Source organism: Sphaerodactylus townsendi, linkage group LG02 (assembly GCF_021028975.2).
Source record: "Sphaerodactylus townsendi isolate TG3544 linkage group LG02, MPM_Stown_v2.3, whole genome shotgun sequence".
Classification (NCBI taxonomy): domain Eukaryota; kingdom Metazoa; phylum Chordata; class Lepidosauria; order Squamata; family Sphaerodactylidae; genus Sphaerodactylus; species Sphaerodactylus townsendi.
Window position 1 is genome coordinate 36,749,970 of NC_059426.1, and position 19,513 is coordinate 36,769,482.

Genomic DNA, 19,513 nt, shown 5'->3' on the forward strand with positions numbered 1-19,513 from the left:
ACTCTTGTGCTAGGCAGATCAGGTAGCAACCTTTGCTTGAATATTTATAAGTTAAATATGGCTTATTTAAGAGTCATTGAGAACTAAGACACAAATTGAGTCTCCGGAATCCTGTCTGGGTATGAAACAATTTAATGAGGATGTCCATAAGACATCTGCAGATCTGTACGAAGAACATATTAATTAGTGCAGCTATCAGTTGATAAGGAAGCAGATTCAATGCTATGAACCATCAGTGGAACTCAATAATATAGTAGGACACATTAATATGATTAAATATAATGGCAGTTTATAAACACAACATAAAATTAAAATAATACAGTTTAAAGCCAGGATGCAATTGGGAGATTCACTGTTGAAAATGCAACATTTCAGCCCTAGATTGTGATCTCAGATTCTGGCCCCTTCCACACGGGCCAATAAACACAGGTATAAGACACTAAATAACCTGTTTGGGGAGGGGGACTTCACACAGATTCCACCCCCAAAACAAGTCTGCCCATCTTATTTCCCCCAACCTGGGTTTTTTGGAAATCGCTAAACTAGCAGTTCTTTTCAAAAATCCCAGGTTGCAGCCGCGAGCAAGTGAACAGCCAGGTAGGAGGCAATTTATTTGCGTCCCTTTCTAAAAAAATTTGCGGCTCGCATCTGTGTTGCTAATCAGGTGCAAATGGTCGTATCGTGGGACATCAGCATGGCTGAGGGGGTTCATTTGTGCATGCCTGCGTAGCTACACATGGGTGGGAATTAATTTTTTTAAATAAACACGTCTCCTTGCGAAGGCGCAACAGCAACCTGGATTGTTTCTGTGGGCTCCAATTGCTGCCTGCATGGATGTATGTGAACGCGAAAGCAGGAAAACGGGTTCCTTTATCCCGACTGCAACCTGTTATACATTTTCTGTGAGGAAGGGGCCTTAGCTGTAACACCCTCTGAAAATTTCAAAAGCCTACCCCCTTCACAAGGGATAGAGTAAAATAGAGGAGGTGGAAAGAGTGTTGTATGCTATTTGAGGTTCTCATTGGGTAGAGAAGTGGGGTATCAATATCTAAATAAAGTCTTAATATACAGGCTTGGTGTTGAGGAAGGAGGGAAATAGAGTTGTATGATTGTTTTTTTCTCTTTCAGATATGTGGTGTAGACCTTGCCTAGAGAAGGACGCAAAGGCTGAAACAATCATGGATTTTACTGATCAATTGTGCTTTAGAAATTATTGACAGTTTTGCACAGGTTCTTGAAAACGTTATTTATAATGAAATCAACTGAAACTATTTTTGCTATAAGTTCTATAAGGTGCATAAAGAAAAGAAAAATCCTTAAATTCATCCTAGTAGCTGTTTTCCCGCCCTCTCCTCAAACAGGTTTATTTTAGTAAGAAAATTTTTATCAAGTGTTACGACGCAAAAAATAAAAGAAAATTTAAAAAAAATCTGGCCATGCACAGATAGCAATGGGGACATGTTCATGTGCATGACAGAATCCGTCTCTTGGTTTTTGTTTTTATTTTGTGTTAATTTTTTTAAAAAATGTGTTAAGTTTTTGTTTTTTGAACTTTAAACTAGTAAAACATCCATGCTGATGTTCTGTGCTTGCCGTGTGAGTGTTGCTATAGTGCAGTGTTGCAGTTGTAGTGTCTGTTATTTCATAGCTTTCTGGGTTTTTTTTTTTCTTTTAAGGTAGTGTGAAGTGTCTTATCCTTTTTCTATAAATTCCAATTTGCCTTAACTCTTTTAATGCTGTAGCTGTTTCAGTACGTAGTCCAAACTAATGGTATAGAATGCTTTTGACCAAATGAGCTGGTCTATTATGCCTTGTAAAACAGCAGGATTAGGGCTTTTAAGAGGTAGTCAATTAAAATTGCTGAAAAAAAATCTGGCTTTTTAAAATGTGTAGTAGGTGTTTTTAATGATTTTTTTTCTCATGTAATGTAAGGTTGTGAAATGCAAGATTTGGGGGGGCGGGTAGGGAAATGTTTTGTGTGAAACACATTTTCGAATAGGGAAATTTTAATAGGATAAATTGTTTGTAAGGCCTTATGCCAATAGTTTTCCTCTGATAGTTAGAAACTCTGCTGTATGATGCAATGTAAAAAAAAATCTTTTTGCCTTTTTCCAGAAGCTAATTGATGTTCTAGTTTTAGGGTGGGGGAGGGGAGTTCGGGGTGGGAACTCTGCAGAATGTTTCTGTCCTTCCTTTCTTATAATGATAGTGCTTTAGAATGATGCTATGCTGAGACCTTGCGAATAGAAGCATTTGCTTTTACAGCAAAAAAAAAAAGGCAAAAGCTAAAGGAATTCTTTTCAAACATAAGCTGAGATGTAAGTAGAAAACATACTAGATTGGGTACTAGCTCTCTATATTAGGTAAATAAAGACTTGGCACTTTTTAAAGGTAACTTTACCAAAGAACAAAGAGCCAGTAACCAATAATTCTGATTCGTCTCAGCTGTTACGTCTTCTGTACTCTTTTTATTTTTTATTTTGTTTTTGCCGGACCAGTTTGCGGTTAGAAGAATGTGCCTTTTTTTGTACATTTGCATTTAGGTTTTATAATTTTTAATTGATGTATGGACACACACACACACACAAAAAAAAAGCATGAAGGAAGACTTGGATCCAAGCAGTGCCACACTTTACGTCATCACTACAAGTGTTAAGTGTAAAGATTAAAAAAAAAACAATTTTGAAACTATGAAATTCCTGATTTCATTAATACACTGTTATTTGTACTTTTTACATATTAGATAATAAACTCACTGCTATTAAAGCTCATTTTTATTATGATCGCATGTATATTAAATCAAACGGTAAATTAAGTTGTCTTCCAAAAACTGTGTACTTGTCTGGTCAACTGTGTGTGATCAGTTATCTACCTCAAAGCTTATTTCCTTTTGTAATGGGACAGGTTGCTGGCCCTCCCTGTTTCCACAGACCAAATCATCCTAGCTCAGGAGCTAGGCCGAAGCAATTCTTTCTTTCACTTTTTTTTAGTTTTTAAATTTTATGTGAGTATTCAAGTACAGATGTCAGTGACATTTCATAGTTTCAAAAGTCAATGCTGCTCTGAGAAGTGTAGATTCTAGTAAATTACATAGTCATAAGAGATGTGTTTTTGTTTCTTTTTGTATTTTGTTGTTTTTTAAAAAAAATGATAAAAAGTTGTGGTATTATTGGTTCTATGCTCCCTGGAATATTACTGCTTTGTTAAAGTTCAGACGTCTTGCAACATGGTTTCCTATAGCTGGTATATTTCTGGGAGTGGGGGGCCGGGGTTGTTTGCTATTTGATATTTTTTTCAATTAGCTAAAAATCAAGTTAGAAGGAGGGAATAGATGCTGCTAGAAACGTCTGAACTAAGTGCCATACTCATTATCTGGGTAAGATTTGCAAAATGTAACCTCTGTACATAAAAAAAAAATCAGTTACTTAAACATCACATAGTAGACAGCCATTAAATTATAAAAAAATAATTTATGAAGAAAGACCTTTTGTACAGATTGAAAAAAAAGATTTTCATAGAGATATCTATATGATCAAGAGAGTTAATTTTTTATTTTTGTTTTACTAGTGCCACAACCTTGCCAGTGGTAACTTATTTGTCCGGTTCAAGATAACTCTGTCATTTTGTTTCCTAGGACTTGTTGTTAAAATGCCAAAAGACATTTTTGAACTGTACATTTGATTAGATTGTTAGCTTTTTTCTGTTTTATTTCTTTTGAAAACTTTTGAATAAAAAAGATCAAAAAATTAAACATGGCTTTCTTTGACTTTTTTTGTTTGATTTTGTAGTAACATATAGTAGTAACAGTAGTAATATATACCGTGTTTCCCCGAAAATAAGACAGTGTCTTATATTAATTTTTGCCTCCAGAGATGCGCTATGTCTTATTTTCAGGGGATGACTTATTTTTCCTGGTGTTCTGTTTGCTGGGCATGCTTCCAAACAAAAACTTTGCTATGTCTTACTTTCGAGGGAGGCCTTATATTTAGCACTTCAGCAAAACCTCTACTATGTCTTATTTTCAGGGGGTGTCTTATTTTCAGGGAAACAGGGTGGTTAGATTTCAGTTTTACCAAAGATCTACCCTGTTTCCCCTAATATAAGACATCCCCAAAAAATAAGACATAGTAGAGGTTTTGCTGAAGTGCGAAATATAAGGCATCCCCCGAAAGTAAGACATAGCAAAGTTTTTGTTTGGAAGCATGCCCGACGAACAGAACACAGGAAAAATAAGACATCCCCTGAAAATAAGACATAGCACATCTTTGGGAGCAAAAATTAATATAAGACACTGTCTTATATTCGGGGAAACACGGTATTACTTTCATCTTCACTGAGTTTGCTTATTGAGATAGATAACATTCTAGAATGCATCGTATTGTTTTCGGGGTTGAGGGGTGGAATTATTTAAATTAAACAGCTGACTTACATGTAGCCTGTAATATTTGGCTTTTTTGCTTCAAGTTATTTTAGACTCAGCAGAGCCTTGAAGGTCCATAAATGCAGCACTAGAGAGATGAATACAGACAGTATTTATTAGTGTATTTAATTGTATTATGTGAGCCGCCTTGAATATGGCTGTAGAAAGGCGGGGTACAAATACTTTTAATTAATAAATATGTGGCAATACAGCGTCTGTCAGAATAGAGTTGTAAAATGCCTGTCATAGGATAGGTTGAATTGGTCATGTATTTGGAGAGTCTGTCTCTTTCCTGCTTGCCTTAATCACCAGGGCTCACCTCACATGAACAAATTGAAGGGCAACAGGTATATTTACTATATATAATCCTGTCAAGCAGAGTAATGAGCAGGAATGTGGATCGTGCGGCACGTCATAAAATTAGAATAGTTGTCTCACAAAAGACCAGCCGTTTTTACCTCAGAAGTTCATAAACATGAAGAGAACTTTACTTTAACTGAGAGAAAGATATAAACAGTATATACATATCAACACATATATATGATTACATTGTTTTGTTACAGTGTTGGCTGTGATAGTAAGCTTTTTTTACAGTATCTCTAGTCAGAGCGCTTTTATGTAGCATTGGTTAACAGTACACAGAGCAACCTCTTTTCACTCAGTCAGTCAGGGAACAACAGAACACTACCAACGGATTTTAACTGTCACCTTTAGAATGTTCGTGCAGCTTCCCAGAATTCCCTGCTGCTTGTGCTGCTGCTGCATGCAAACAAGGCTGAAATTCCAACACAAATGAAGTTGCCTTATACTGAATCAAGCAATCAAAGTCAGTATTGTCTACTCAGACCGGAAGCAGCTCTCCAGAGTTTCAGGCAGAGGTCTTTCACATCACCTACTATGTGAACAGTTTAACTGGAAATGCCACAGATTGAGCCTGGGATCTTCTGCATGCTAAGCAGATCTTCTATCACTGGGCCATAGCCTTTCCCAAGTCCCTCAGTTTACCTCTTCTTAATTATTGGTTTTGCGACAGTCATAAACAGTGAACCGTGCTATACTAAAAGAGCAGCCTAAGATTTGATACCAGAGTTACAATGTAATTTTATTGCAGCCACCAAAACTTTAGCCACATGCAAATATACTATCTTCATCTCTTACTAACAAGTATGACTGATTCTAACTTCTATAGAGACAGTGTCCTGCTTACTAAAGAAAATTCCAATTTAGCGCTCAAATCTGAAAATTCAGGGCAATCCAAAAGATATGATCTATAGAGTTAATTTGGTTACCATGTTTCCCCGAATATAAGACAGTGTCTTATATTAATTTTTGCTCCCAAAGATGTGCTATGTCTTATTTTCAGGGGATGTCTTATTTTTCTGTGTTCTGTTCCATCGGGCATGCTTCCAAACAAAAACTTTGCTATGTTTTACTTTCGGGGGATGCTTTATATTTCGCACTTCAGCAAAACCTCTACTATGTCTTATTTTTAGGGGATGTCTTATATTCGGGGAAACAGGGTAGTAGCACATTCAAGAGGTTTAGAGTATGGAATGCCATTAGTTTTTCCTAACAGTACCTCCAATGGCAAGGCATTCAAACACACCTACTTAAATGCCCTTCTATACTTTGGAAAAGAATTCAAAGTGGTAGTTTGGTATTTTTGTTGGAGGAAGAATACCAGCAGAAAAGAATGAACATACTTTGCATATTCTAAAGATCCTTCAAACGTTTTAATTGACTAACTCAATTCACAGTTACTTGTAGGCCGTTTCCGCACGGCCCAAATATGACGCCTTAGGGACGGCAAAAATGCCGTTTGCACAGGTGGCGCTGCTGAAATGCAGCAGCGCCGAGCTGGCTTCCCTCCTCCTCCCCCAGGGCGGCGTTAGGCCGCCCCAAAAAACCTCCCTCCTGGAGGGAGGTTTTTGAAAAACAGCGTGTTCCCGCCGGCATGGTGCGAACAGCACCGCCGGGAACATGCTGTTTTCCCCGTCATCCCCACCTCACCTCATCGTCCTGCATCGCTCTGCAGGACTGCTAAGACCCTCCCTTACTGTCCTCCGACCCCTGGAGGTCAGAGGGCAGCGTGGGCAGGTCTTAACAGTCCAGCAGGGCGGTATAGGGACCGGCAAGGTGAGTGGGGATCGAGGAAGAGGGCGACTCAGCGGAGCCACCTCTCCCACACCGGCCTCTGCGGGGGCCGCTCGCACACTCCCGTGCGAACGGCCCCCACCCCTCCACTGGCAGGATTCCTGCCGGTGCAGGGGCACCCTTTCCACAGTGCAGAAAGGGCCATAGTTTCTATCATATCTTTGGTAATACCCAGACACAAATAATTTAAATTCCAGATATTTGTCCTAATCACTTATATGATGATCCAGCATAACTAATCCAACAAGACTTGATTCTAAATTCAATGTCAATATCCTAATTTTCAAAATAAATGCTCTCTACCCAGCCTTTGCTTCAAAAGACATCTCCCTGATCTTGGCTGTCAAAGCTATTCCTGTATACATCTCAAGAGTGATGTACAAATTTTAGCAATGGTCCATCAATATTATCGTTTACCACACTAATCCAGACTCCTACAGCATGCAATAACTGACCAGAAACTTTAGCATTAAATGTTTTAACTGCTGCAAGAACGTATTGTCCCCCAGAGGAATAATAAAATCTCAAAATAGCCTTCCCAGTACTCATGACTGTTCTTATGACAGAGTTCAAATGTACCTCCCAAGAAAGATTTGCTTGAAATATTGCTCCTAAATACTTAAGTTGTTCCACATGCTCCATGGGTTGACCTGCTAATGCCCACATACATTTCCTTGTCTGTCGTTTATTATTAAAGAGAAGGACTTTTGACCTAGAAACGTCAATAGTTAGACCCTCTTAAGGAGCAGTACTCTGAAAAAAATGGTTTTTCTCTTAACTTAGGGGAGATGTTTCAAGCTTGACCAAATCGTACCACAATAATTCCTTCCTACACTTGCCCCATGGAAGTTTGCTGCGAGAGTGCACACACTCTCAGCCCCAATCCTGCCTAGTATTTCAATTGGAGACCTCCAAGGAATACCAGGGTCATGACGCTGAGGCAGGCAATGGCAAACCACTTCCCAAGTCTCTTGCCTTAAAAACTCCAAGGGGTCACCATAAGTCAGCTGTGATATGATGGAGGGAAAGTATTATGAAATGCATAATGGTGAACAACATGCAGCTTATTCAGTCAGCCAAGGAAGAAGGAATTTTGACTCCCTAAATAAATTGTGCTTGTGCTTCAGAAAGCAAATTTTGTGGCGCTAATTCAATTAATTCAGCTTCAGCTTCTGAACAGGATGGGGATGTGCAGGATGGATGGATGTGGATATGGTTTTTCCTTATGTTCTGCAGTCTCAGAATGACTGAAGCGAAGGGTCTCCTTAAGCCCTATTTCCTCATGTGTGTACCCCCCTTGTGTGTATTAAACAGGCCCTTTTTCTACTTCCATGCCTAATACTGAAGCAGACTAGTGACAAACCTCTACCCGCCTTTTGGCTACTCTAAGTATGTTCGGTCAGACTTTCTTAGGAGGCATGAAGTAGAGTGAACATTTTCCTGGGAGTACACCCCACTGAATAACATGGGGCTTGCTACTGAGTAGTCCTGTTTACACCTGTTCCCTTTGTCTTCCCAAAGCTACTCTCACAGAATTCCTTCCAACTGTAAAGAGAGAAGGAAGACAGCTGTTTTGGGAGAACCCCTCAAGTTTCTATTATATAGCAACATTCCTCAAGTTCTCGGTACGAGACTCAATGGCCTCTGCACCACAGTAGCTTCTTCTGACCTGCAGGGTTAACGGAGAAGAAAACTTGCTTTTTATACCTCACTTTTCTCTATATTAAGGAGTCTCAAAGTGGTTAGCCAGATTACAGTCTGCTACTCTTAACCACTACACCATACTGTCTATGGATTAAAATAAAAATACAACATACATTTACACACAATATAAATCCGTGGATTATAATATAAAAACAAAATGAAAATAACAATGCATCTAGCAACACTAGTTCATCAGTCATAAAAACTGAAGAGTTAGTTTTGATACCCTGCTTTTCTCTACCTTGAAGGAGTCTCAAAATGGCTTCCAGTCACCTTCTCACAATAAACTCCTGACGTAAGTGGGGCTGAGAGAATTCTGAGAGAACTGTGACTAGCCCAAGGTTGCATGTGAAGGAGTGAGAAAACAAACCCGGTTCATCGGATTAGAGTCCGCCACTCATGTGGAAGAGTGGGGAAACAAATCCAGATCTCCAAATTACAGTCAGCTACTCATGTGGAGGAGTAGAGAAGAAAAATCCAGTTTTCGAGATTAGAATCCGCCACTCTTAAACATACTATGCTGGTTCTAGGGACATTGCATCCCTTTAAAGAGCTCAATAGGCAAAGATATAGATATACAAATTTGTACACACACAAAGCTGAACAGCAGATGTGCAACAATGGGAGATCCAGTGTAGTGTAATGGTTGGAGTCCTGGACTAGACTTGGGGAGATGAAATTCTTATAACATCTGGGTGATTTGCGGGGAAGGGAGCATTCATTCAGTTCCCTGTTACGAGAATAAATGGATCAGGGGAGATGCAAATACAGTGTCTTGAGCTGCTTGCAAGAAGGGCCAAATAAAAAAAATGCAATACATAGAAAGGCCAAAAAGCTTAGCTTTCACTAACAGATATGGCGCCTTATAGAGCACACATGAAAACAAGGTCCAGTCAAAGGAGTAATGGATCCATTCAGGGTGAGTGTGGACACTCACAGAACTGATGAACTAGCCAGGTAGGATAGATCCAGATCTGAATAGCGCATATGCCTGTAAGGAGCAGCTGTTTCAGTAGTGATCTGACCATCTGTTATCTTTCACTCTTACGTTATCAAACCTGCATGTGAATTCCAGCTTAGCAGCATCTTGTTGGACTCTCCCTTTGAAACTTTTCTGCAACGAAACAAATGGTCCCCATTCACAATGGTCTTACTCACAATTGGACTTATCCACAAAGCTCTTAGGCACTCAAGGCAGCAGTGAATTGCTATTGCCTAAACCAGAACGCTGACCACATTTAGAACTGCAAACAGTACACAACAGTTCTGGGAACACCTGCTGTGTGACTGAAGATTTCATGCATTTTTGAAGGCATTTCTTTCGCAGCTCTTTTGCCAAGGATTTTTTCGGCCAGCTGCTTCCTAGCAGGCCCATTGTCATATAAAGCAAGACCAAATGAATATTTGCAACAATGAAGCCTAACTATTCCCTCAGACATTCTTTATTACAAAATCAGCTCCAGAACTGGAAGACTTCCTTTATCTCTTGAAAGTTCCACTTGGGAAGAAACTTCCTTTGAAGTCCAGTCACTTGCCAAACAAGTTTGTGCTATAGCCACCTAGTAAAACTTACATTGGAATTTCCTTTTTAATTTTTCACAATAAATACCGAATTTCGAAGGTTACTAGCAACTGGTTAAATAGTGCTGCAGGATACATAAAATCCATGCAACTATTAATTGACCTTATTGCTTTCCCCTTTATATGTTTGGTATGTGGCAAATTAATAATGTTCCTGCCAGCACTGTACTTGAGATATATTTTGATATCTTTATTGCCATTTGGGGTTATGCCTGGGCCAAAAACTTGCAATGAGAGACCGACGTGGACAGACTTTAGGACTTGCATCTGCTAAAAATCCCACATATTGGCACCTGTGTCTCTGGTGGGGTGGTTTCAGTTTTTGAAGGAGGGGGTGTTAGCAGCAGAGAAATAAGAGACCTAGAGAGGTGTGGTGTGTTCATTCTGCTACCTCTGGTGGGTAACTCTTCCACTGAGAAATAGTAGATTACACTAGTGTCTTCCTTCCCAAAAGCCTGTTATGCAGTGTTGTGTTTCCCAACAGAAGGGACAACTGGGCTCCTCTGGCCCCCAACAAGGTTTGTTGGTGTAGACAAGGTCAAAATAAGTGTAGCTCCAATGTTTCCTGTTAGCAGATGACCCGCCTGCGATGATGCAGGTGTTGCTCAGGAAATCCATCTTCCAATGACACATACACTCCCAGAAGTGTGACTAATGCTCTTTTTGGCTCTGAAGCTCTGACTAGGACAGTGCAGTGGGATCAAAATAAGAAGGGGACAGTGGCATTCTGTAGCTGCTACTGCTGTAGGCCTCTTTCTTTCCTTTGCCTCTGTGGGGATACAGCTTTACAAGCAGAGCTCCCAAGTCTCTCATGTGACCTGGAGTTCTGGAATGGCAACTGAGCTCCAGGCTATAGATATCGTTTCCCCTGGAGCAAATAGTGCATTTGGTGCATGGACTGTATGACATTATACCCTCCTGAAATCTCTTTCCTGGCCTTCCCAAGATTCCACTCCCACATCTCCAGGAACGTCCAAATCTGGAGTTTGAAATCCTACTTGAAAGCCCATTTCTGCCCACTCTGGAGCTTGGAAAGTTCCTTGTCCGTCCTGGGTGTCTGCCCAGCAAGACTCCTCTTTCCTTTACTCCATGTTCAGAAGAGTTTTATATCCCACTTTTCTCTACCTTTAAGAAGTCTAAAAGTGACTCACAGTCACCTGCCCTCCCTCCCTACCACATCAGACACCTTGTGAGATAGGTGGGGCTGAGAGAATTCTGAGAAAACTTGGACTTGTCACTCAGCAGGCTTCCTGGGGAAACAAACTCATGTCTATAGATTAGATTCCACTCCTCTTAACCACTACAGCACAATTTATGTTTCCTTACAGTGTTTCTGGTGGCCAGGTAAAGTGTGATTTGTCATTTGTTACTGTGGGGAAACATACACAGATGCTCTATCATGCTGCTGTTACATGGTCTGAAGCTTTACTTCCAACAATTTGAACTCGACCCAAAGATAATCCACTTCATTTTAAGACAATATTAAAAGAGAGAGTATCGTTCTGGGTGGAGGAGGATATCGCTTTAATTTTAAAGGGAAGGGCTTTTTTTTAAAAAATCAGTTCCAGTTGATAGAAATATCTTTCTGATGAAATAAGGCTTCAACTATCTCTGGGAAAACGGTTCAGGACAAAAAGAACACACCACTGCCTGTATTCCAGCCAGTGTATGTGAATCTCATTGATTCCAGATGGCAGCCACGTGACCAGCACTAGTCTGCACAAAGAGAGATCTTTTTATGAAAGCTGCTGTGAATTCACCATAAATACAGGGGCTCTCAGGGGACATGTAAAAACTGCTCTTCTCAAAAGGACACCTTTGCCTCTAGGGCTGCATATCCCAGAACTGTCTTCGTTTTCTTAGCAGTACAGCTTTTCCTTTGAGTTATTTCGGGAATAGGGTGGAGGGAAGGTAGTGAAAACAAATGCATTCTTTCTTTCCCCCCCTCCCCGGAAGGGAGTAGGCTTGGAAGTCTTTATTCTCATTTACCACTAGAGGGCAACTTCCTTTTATTAAAATTCAACAAGGAAGCTATTTGTACACTTATACATCTGGAATATGTATTTAGAGTCTCAAAGAGAGAGAATCATGCTCCTGTATAAAGCCAGAGTGTCATCTTTCAGTTTCTCCAGAAATGTGACTTATCCATGGGAAAAGGTAGTTTTGATGGGATCAAACGTTCCGAACTGCTTTTAACTAATTTGGAATGCTTGCTTTCTGTTTCTACATTGGCTTATGGTTCTGCAACAAATCTAAGAAGCCAAGCATTTGCTTGTTTCTAAAAGAAATCACAGTCTTCCTAGAATGTAACTTGCATTTTTTTTAACATACCACCCAAACCAGGAAAATGCAGAAGGACTCAATGTATTATTAGGGGAAAAAAACTGCAAAATGTGTGTTAATACCAATATCTTGAATCAATCACTGTTAATCCCCCCCCCAAAAAAAATTCACCCCATTTTAAGACTTCTCAAATCTTCATCCACCTTGATGTTCTTTCTGAGTGATTTTAGGTTGCATTATAGTTGCCCAGAGAAATTGTTTGAATAGCCTCACAACAATAACCTATTGATGAAGACCAATTATATTAAAGCAATGCATCATAAGACTGACATCCTTCGTGGAACAGTTGGTTTATATATCAGTTCATCAGGTATAAGTTCCAAAATGGCAGTCCTGCATCAGTTTTTTAACTCACAAGAACGCCAGCCTGTCAAAATCATTAGTGTACTGTTCATAAAATATGCAAGCAAAGACACAACGTACACTTGCACAACCATAACATCCAGCATAACACTCCTTTCAAACAAGCTAAACCAGGGGTCTGCAACCTGCAGCTCTCCAGATGTTCCTAGACTACAAATCCCATCAGCCACTGCCAGCATGGCCAATTGGCCATGCTGGCAGGGGCTGATGGGAATTGTAGCCCATGAACATCTGGAGAGTCGCAGGTTGCAGACCCCTGAGCTAAACTAACACAATTGTTATATATCAGGGTGCCATTCTTTCTTCGTCCTAAACATTTGAAATAATTGTATGACTAGATTCCAGACTGCAGTACGGAGCTTGACTGCAAAGCATTGCTCCATGCTGTACAAATAAGGCATCCACAGGAGGTTAACAAACTTGCAAGGAAGTTTTGCACAGATTTGAAAGCCAGCACCATCTCAGAAATCTAAGATAGTTCTTTGCATGTTGAACATTTTGCTTTTCAGATTCAGATTTTTAAAAAATAAAAGCTTGATTGTGGTAGGGTGGTTAGTGTGTTGGATGGGCACAGGAGAGACTTTAATTCAGCTCTCAATTCATGCTCATCAGTGGCTTTGGACTGGTCTTTCTCAGCTTTCATTTGCACAGTGGTTGTGAGAATAAAACATAGGACAGAACAACAAGGAAACGTAACCCTGAGTTCCTTGTAGGAAGGGCTTAATTTCATCCATTCATTTATGTGTATGTATTTTTAAAAGCTTGGCAAGATATTTTGATGTACTGTCTAGTTCTACATTTCAATTATAGTAAATGAAGTGAGAATGGCCCTCTAGTGGTTCTCGTCTTGCATTTTCAACAATGATAAATGCAGGAAAATCAAATGTGATGGACAGAAGGGCTACTCAGCATGAGATCATAAGAATCATCTTCCTGGACCACACAAATAGTCCAGTTTCCCACAGGTCAACCAGATGTTGTCGAAGGCCTAAGGAAGGAGCTAGAGGCAAACACTCCTCTCCATTGCAGCAGCAGCAGACTTTGAGATTTACTGTCTGATGGAAGCCACGTTCAGCCTTTATGTCTAATAGCTGTTTGTGGACCTCACTTCCATGAAACATTCTTCAGAGCCATGAAAGCTAGCAGCCATTAGCACATTATGTGGCACAGAATCAATTTGACCAAGTAATTTGTTTTTATTGTCCTTAATCACTAGTTTCATTTGGTGCCCCAAGTTCTACTACTCAGAAAGAGGGGGAAATACCTTTGGACCATTTTCTCCAGACCATGTTATTTAGCCAGTCTGTAATCCACAAGAGGACACATGTAGGTGCCTTTTTACTGAATTAGATGACTAGTCTATCAAAGGAGGCATTAACTATCACCACTGGCAGCAGCTCAGGTGAAAGTTTTTCACAGCACCTACAATCTGACCTTTTAACTGGAAATGCCAAGCATACAGCTTAAGGCTATTTGCATGCAGATCCGGTGTTTACCACTGAATCATGGCCCTAGATTCCCCAACATAACCTTTTATGTAGCCCCATCACTGTTTGCTTGATTTACTTGGGAGCTTTGTAGGACTTTTATCATTTTGGAAAGCCAAGTATCTTGAGACTCCCCAGCATCCATTATTCCTGAGCCACACTTGATTCTGATGACAGCAATCCCAAGCAGGTCTACTCAGAAGTAACTTCCATGTTATTCAAGAGAACTTCTTCCAGAAAAGGGTCCTTAGGAGTACAGCTTATATGTTTGATAACCTAATAATGGCCCCCACCAATTTACTGAGATTCATCTATTTACATCAGACTGGCTGGTAATTGCTCATCTTCTGAAATCCTTTGTTAAAACTCAGCAGATGCTCAAAGAAATACATCAGTGATGCTTCTCCATAAATTGATACTAAAACTATCAAGCTTTCTCAGTACAGTGCTTTTTATTATTGAAATGGTTCCTGTAGCTTTGGTATTTAAGAAAAACTTTTCAATCATGAATAGGAAAACAAGATATTATGTATGGATACAAAGCATGTTGTGGTAAGCAATAACAGTGGAGTGTGAGTCACTCAATCCGTTTGTCTAGTTAAGGGCATTAGCTTCTTAGCCAAGAAGATAATTTGAGTATAAAGTGTAGCAGGTTGTCATAGTAGGCTGTATTAGGAACAGCAAATTGGTCTGGTAAATCTTGTTTGATGCCTTGCTGTTGCAGGGAGGAAAGCTGTATGATTGCATTGGATTTCATAAAGCTGTAATCCATATTTGGTAACGATCAAGGACCAAATGGCATAAATAACAGAATGTACAGGTCTTGGTTGGTATAGGGCAGGGGTAGGGAACCTTTAACACTCAAAGAGTCATTTGGACCCATTTTCCACGGGAAAAGAAAACACTTGGAGCCGCAAATAATTTTTGACATTTAAAATAAAGATAACACTGTATATATTGGGGTTTTTTTACCTTTTACTCTGATCATTCTGAGAAGCACATAGATGCGTCCGCCCTGCTGCCTGCAGGGCGGACAAGGATGAAGCCGGCGGCTTGGCCTCGCCGGCCACCGGGAAAGCGCCCACCCCGCTCAAACAGGGCGGGCGAGAGGGGAAGCCCGTGGTGCGGCCCAGCCGGCCACAGGCAATTGGTGCGCCCACCCTGCTTCCTGCAGGGTGGGCAAGGATGAAGCCGGTGGCTCGGCCTTGCCGGCCGCCGGGAAACCACCCGCCCCGCTCCAATGGAGCGGGCGAGAGGGGAAGCCCGCAGCGCGGCCCAGCTGGCCGCGGGCAGTTGGTGCGCCCACCCTGCTGCCTGCAGGACAGGCAAGGATGGGTCGGCGGCTCGGCTCATGGAGCCGCAGTGCAAGGGCAGAAGAGCCACATGCGGCTCTCGAGCCGCAGGTTCCCTACCCCTGGTATAGGGGTTTATACATGGCAAGTTAATGCTGTCTTAATGATACCTTTTACACAAAGAGTTGTGCTTGTTTCTGGCCAGCAGCAGGAAATACAGATTAGAGCAGGGGTACGGAACCTGCGGCTCTCCAGATGTTCAGGAACTACAATTCCCATCATCCCCTATTGGCCATGCTGACAGGGGCTGATGGGAATTGTAGTTCCTGAACATCTGGAGAGCCGCAGGTTCCCTACCCCTGGATTAGAGCATGGAAACTGAGATTGGGTTTTTTGTTTCAATAATGTAATTTAACTTGGGGGGAGCATGGAAAGCAGAAACACAGAGGAGACAAGGTATATCATGAATTATATGTAGGGTTAATCGTAGTTCTGATACATTGCCCCCTTTTCTATCATTCACACTTTGGGTAGCCCTCTGATACTCCACCCAGATAGCCAGAACATCTCATAGCTCTTTTGTTACTTTCCTGAAATTTCTTGCACAGTGATTGCTCTTGTTGCCAGGTTGCAGATAAGTTCCATTTTCATTTATACTTCATTGCAGTAACTGGCATTCTGCTCAGGATTCTACAGGTTTTTTTTCGGAGGACAGTTCAGAGAACTACACCAGCTGCGTCATCAGCAAGGATTTTTTTTTTTTACCACACAGCACATGTGGCCTATATGCCATCAAAATCGAGGCTTAATTTGAGGCCTGGTCCCCACAGAATGAAAAGAAAATATGGTGGTAGATACTTGACAGTGGGTTGTGTCATTTCAGATTACACATCTTTGGACACACACACGCCCATGTAACAAGCTTCCTGTGTAGAAAAGCAAGGAAAGCTTTTGGATTGCACTATGGTTATGTTGTTGTTGTTGTTGTTATTTCTTTCAAAAAAAGGTGTCAACAAAGGAAAAAATCCTTAAAATCCAGCAATTAAAAAAGAAAAAATAGAGAGAGACAAACATATAACAACATAAGTTCTACACATGAGTTTCTATGAAAGGTCTCCAAATATGTATACAAAAGTCCATGTGCATTTGTCATCTATACCCCTTGTGTTCAAATGCTAATAACGTTCTAAGGTGCTCCACTGATTTACCAGAGGTGGGCATTTATGTCTCCAATGTTGTAGCATGAGTCTTTTAGCTATAGTGCAGGCCTCCATGGCGAGTCCATTTTCTCCAATCAGTTAGCTTCCAAGAGACAGGCAGATAGTTTAAAAGTATACAAACATCTCTTTTTAAAAAAAAAAATGACCGCTGTAGGACAAAACTGAAATGAGCAATAACTTCTTTCCAGAAAATTGAAAATGACTGGACATGCCCAAAAGCATATATTTAAGGGACATATCCTGTGAGTTACAACAGCAGTAGTTAGACATTTTACTAAATCCTTTGCTAAAGAGTCACTGACATGTGCAGTATATCCTAAACATATTTTTGCTGAATAAGACAAAACATAGGACCCGTATAGCAAGTATAAACTTTAAGCCCATATCCCATTGTTTTGACAAAATAGGGTGACCTTACTCCATCCATTCCAGAGACAATGAATATCATACTCATTTCTCAACATCAAATGTCTATGGACAAATATTGTAGGTGTCTTTCCCTGCATCAATTCAATTATGGTTTCCTGGGGAAAAAATGGGATTCTGAGACACTTACAGCCCAATCTGAGGGGGGGGGGAGTGCAAAGGTAATTGTGGAGGTCACAGGGTTCTATAGCCACAGATTTTCCCTCCCCGGGGCACTAACCCCGGTGGAGGAGGACGTTCTCGGACAGGTGGTTGCTGTGGCCCTCCACAATGGCCAGTCATGGTGCAGAGAGCCACGTTAGCACCCTTGCGCGCCTGTGTTCTAGAGACGTGGCTGGGGGTGGAGCTGACATTAGACAGTTTCCATCTCGGCTTTGCCTCTTGGGACCCAGCACCCAGGGCTTGGATGTACACCACTCATTGGGGTGATGCAAACCCACTGAGCCCGATGGTGAGGATGGATGTTTTGTTTTTTTGCCCCCTATGCCGCTGAAAAGCTCTCTGGAGGTGGCAGGCCAGTATAACAGTGGCACTGTCCCTGGCCACTCCAGGGCTTTGGATTGGGCTGTTAATACCACAGGGCCTTATTGAGATACCAGCTGATGTTGCAATTGTAAGTCTTGCTATTCAACAAAGTTAATGTCATATCTAGATCTCATCTGCAGTGGTGGGATTCAGCAGGTTCGCACCACTTTGGCAGAACCGGTTGTTAAAATGGTGCTTGTAAACAATCAGTTGTTAAATGATTTGAATCCCACCACCAGAACCGGTTGTTAAATTATTTGAATCCCATCACTGCTCATCTGAGACAATGACAACGCACTCTGTGTGGGAATGCCCTTGAAGGCAATCTGGAAATTAAAACTGGTCCAGAAAGTGGCAATCTGCTGTTGTCAAGTGCCAGCTGCTGGGAACTGAAGCCCAGAACTTATGTTGCTTATTTTAAAACAGCTGCATTGGCCGCCAGCCTGTTGCTAAGTTCAGTTCAAGGTGCTGGGTAGGATCTTTAAAGCCTTCCTGGCCTGGGAGTCGGGATCCACATATTTGAAGAACCACCTCTTTCCATATGTCCCTCTGTGCCAACTACAGTAGTCAGTCAGCCAGCAAATTATTCCATCACTTAGAGTGGACCATCTGGCATTAACTAGAGCCCAGGCTTTCCCTGTTGTGACCCTGGCTCTGTGGAATGGGTTCCCTGGAGAAATGAGGGAAGCTCCCTTCCTGGGAATCTTCAGGAAGTGCTGCAAGGCCTGACTGTTTGCCAGAACTTTTGAGGGGACATCATTTAAAGGGGGAGGTTTGGGACCTTGCTATTTTGTCTTTGTTTTTATCTATTGCTTGGTCTTAGCTGTTTGGTTTTAGCTATGATTGTAAGCTGCCTTGATCTAAAAGGAAAGGGGGCATAAAATGTTTTAATATATAAAAGCAACCTTATCTAGAAACATTCCCTCCAGAAAGGTAGTCTGTTTATCCATGCAGGTATTTTTACACATTCAAATTTTCCCCTGTAATTCTAGCATAGTAACTCCATTCTATTATTTTATGATTTCTCACCACATTCTGTTACGTATACAGATTTGGGCAGTGGTGGGATCCAAAAATTTTAGCAACAGGTTCCCATGGTGGTGGGATTCAAACTGTGGCGTAGCGCCAATGGGGCTGGGCAGGGCACGACGGGGGCGTGGTCAGACATTCCAGGGGCGGGGTATACCTGGGCGGGGCTGTGGCAAGGACTCAGCCACTGCGCTGGTCCTTGGGCGGGAAACGAATGCACGCAGGCGCAGGCTGCCACGCACGCCGCTGCACCTCCTGCTAGATTGCTTCAAGTTCTGTGTGCTACTGCTGAGAGGAGGGGTGTAACTAAGGCAAAAATCATGTGGCAAAATCACCAATTAGTAACCCCCTTTCAGCACACACAAATAATTAGTAACCTATTCTCGGGAACCTGTGAGAACCTGTTGGATCCCACCTCTGGATTTGGGGTACAGCAAGACATGCCGGCATCCTGGGTTGGACTGCCCCTGTTTTACTGCCTAACACTGAAGATTTAATAAAGATGTAAGGACCCACTCCAAAAGTTAAGGCAAGATGAAGCACTCTTCTCTCTCTAGACCCACTACACACACCTTTGCAAGTGTTAAACAGCCATAGGAGGTGGCCTTTTCAGTATTTGGGTGCTGAAAAAATTGGGAGAGTAAACAGGCTACTTCTTCAGGGAAAGAATCCAGTTGTGCCCCAAGCCTTAGGACTTAATTCTAGAAGTAATTTTATGTCAGGGCTTGACTCTAGAGTCAGACACACCAAAACTTTGGTACTTGCATATTCATCACTAAATAGCCACATACAAACCTTTCCACAAGAAGGTCTTACAGGGTAGTCAGGGAAATTTTTTGTAAGTTTCTGTGCTCTGATGGTTTTCATTTCAGAAATGAAACACTATCAGTTATGTGTCATGATTAATGAGGCATCTGCTTGATTCACACATGATGTCACAAAAATAATGTCAGGGAAAGCAACGCCCTT

General features: G+C 41.4%; 1 protein-coding gene across 4 annotated transcripts in view; it reads left to right on the forward strand.

Annotated features, from left to right (window-relative positions):
• The window catches only part of RBMS1 (RNA binding motif single stranded interacting protein 1), a 180,146-nt gene extending 176,395 nt beyond the window's left edge, over positions 1-3,751 (forward strand). For all 4 annotated transcript variants that reach the window (XM_048484132.1, XM_048484131.1, XM_048484130.1 and 1 more), the window contains exon 14: positions 1,129-3,751. The gene's annotated coding sequence lies outside the window, so the exon portion shown is untranslated. The remainder of the gene's footprint in view (positions 1-1,128) is intronic.
• The last annotated feature ends 15,762 nt before the right edge of the window (positions 3,752-19,513 follow it).